The sequence below is a fragment of the Austrofundulus limnaeus genome, unplaced genomic scaffold (genome assembly GCF_001266775.1).
Source record: "Austrofundulus limnaeus strain Quisiro unplaced genomic scaffold, Austrofundulus_limnaeus-1.0 Scaffold117, whole genome shotgun sequence".
Classification (NCBI taxonomy): Eukaryota; Metazoa; Chordata; class Actinopteri; order Cyprinodontiformes; family Rivulidae; genus Austrofundulus; species Austrofundulus limnaeus.
In genome coordinates, this window is record NW_013952519.1 from 212,577 (window position 1) to 215,087 (window position 2,511).

Below are 2,511 nucleotides of genomic sequence, written 5' to 3' on the forward strand. Positions count from 1 at the left end.
CTGCTTCCTGGTACAACAGTCGGCTCTGGAAGGATCGCTTTTTTCTTTTCTTTTTTTTTCCTTTTTTTGAAGCGAGTGGTTGAAGCAAATGGAGCATAAAAGCCCCCGGTGGCTGAAGAAAAAAATCCATGTATAAGCCACACCGGACTTTAAGCCGCATGGTTCAAAGTTCAAGAAAAAAGTCGCGGCTTATAGTCCGAAAAATACGGTAATGTGTTTACATCCATCGCCGCCATGTTTGTAGTGACTTATTGCGAGAAAAAACATATTCATGCGTGACTTTAATAACATTTCTTACTTAATGAAAACATCACAGTTGCGAAACTGTGTTTTTTCAACATTAACAGAATATCAACAAAGTTTTGCGCACATTTGCAATGGAAACACAGCTAATGATGAGTTGTGGTGAGTCGCTGCCATCTTGAATTCTGAACTCTCCCACTTTCCAACAGGGAATTCCCACTAAAGGGGTGGTCCAGATTCAATTTACAACTTTTTACTGGGAGAATTCCCACTTCCCAGTACAACTGGGTCGCAGCAAAAGCAGCTGGCGAAAATGCAGAAAATGGTGCTCCACCTAGTGTTAGGATACTGTCATTACGCAGGTAAAATAATCAACATGCATTATGGGAGATGTAGTTTATGGTTAATGATGGCTTTAAATCAGCTTATTTTGAAACATTAATATTGTCAAACTGTATAAAATTTTCTAAATCGATTTTAAAAAATGTTAGAAATAAAACAAATCCCCTGGCTGTCGGCCTCCATTTTATAACTACGAGGGACATCCTGATGTCACCACAAAACAAACAGGAAACCTCAAAAATGGAGGAAAGAAAGACGTCAATCCTAATCATGCACACCAATATATTGAAGCAAAATTATTGTTTTCAATCGAAAATCGATTTTGAATCTAATTGTGAGATAGTAAAATATTCCCACTTCTAATTAATACATCTTTGAAGCTCTCGTGGTCCACATAAAACGTAGTGGCGGGCCACATTTGGCCTGCGAGCCTTCAGTTTGAGACGTGATCGATCTGCAGTAACTGTTTTGATAAAGTCTGAAACTCTGTCAAATAATCTTTTTTTTTTCAACCTGACATTTTCCTAAAATTCAGCTGTGATTTATCTGAAATAAAACATTATTGTTATTTATTTATTTATTTCTCAGAAATGCTGGAAGAGTCTGAAGCAGCCGCGGCACGTTGGTACACGTCTGTTTTCATGTCCTGTAAATGTTTTTGAACGCATGTTTGGGAAACACTAAATGAAGTTAAAAACACCAATCTGCTGTGTGGAGATTAAACTTCCTGAGTGACATTATGCTCTTATTTGAGTGGTGGAGGAAGCACTCGCCCTGAAGTGTAATTTAATGTCGTGGAGTACAATTCCTTTTTGCACTAATGAAAACAATAGCAGCACTAAACACTGCACATGTAATTTAATCTGTGAGGGATTATCTTCTGCTGCAGGAATACTAAATACGTTTCCTGTGCAGATGATAGCGGCGGCGTAATGTCAACAGATTTTTTCAGAGTTTCTTCATATGGGTGGAATTATTTGTGGAAACGGTTGCAGGGAGTTCTGCCATTAAGCCTGAAAGTCGTGACGCCGGTGGGCGGAGTCTGAGGATGGCGTCGTGTTAATGGCCCTGTGGTCCTTTAGCTGAGGATGAATTAAAGAGATTAGCTAATCCATCTTCACTGAGACAGAGAGGTGAGGGGAGGAGAAGCATCTCTGAGCAGGATCACCTGAGTAAACAAAAATAAAAACAGGATGCTGTGAAAACGTAAACAAAAACAAAAACAAAAAGCGGTGATTTGCAAATCTGCAAAACTCATATTTATTAAAAGTAAAACATTTTAAAAACATCAAATGTTGAAACAAGAAAATTAAATCATTCTTGGGAAAAATAACATTTGAATTTGAAGACAGTGAAACATATTATAACAGTCTGTAAACATCCAGGACCTGACGAGACCAGCTCTGGTGGTTTTAGAGGACCTGAGTAGACCAGTTCTGGAGGTCTTAGAGGACCTGGGTGGACCAGTTCTGGAGGTTTTGGAGGACCTGAGTAGACCAGTTCTGGAGGTTTTGGAGGACCTGAGTAGACCAGTTCTGGAGGTTTTGGAGGACCTGGGTAGACCAGTTCTGGAGGTTTTGGAGGACCTGAGTAGACCAGTTCTGGAGGTTTTGGAGGACCTGACGAGACCGGGTCTGGTGGTTTTTGAGGACCTGAGTAGACCAGTTCTGGAGGTTTTGGAGGACCTGAGTAGACCAGTTCTGGAGGATTTGGAGGACCTGAGTAGACCAGTTCTGGTGGTTTTGGAGGACCTGAGTAGACCAGTTCTGGAGGATTTGGAGGACCTGAGTAGACCAGTTCTGGAGGTTTTGGAGGACCTGAGTAGACCAGTTCTGGAGGACCTGAGTGGACCAGTTCTGGTGGTTTTGGAGGACCTGAGTAGATCAGTTCTGGAGGATTTGGAGGACCTGAGTAGACCAGTTCTGG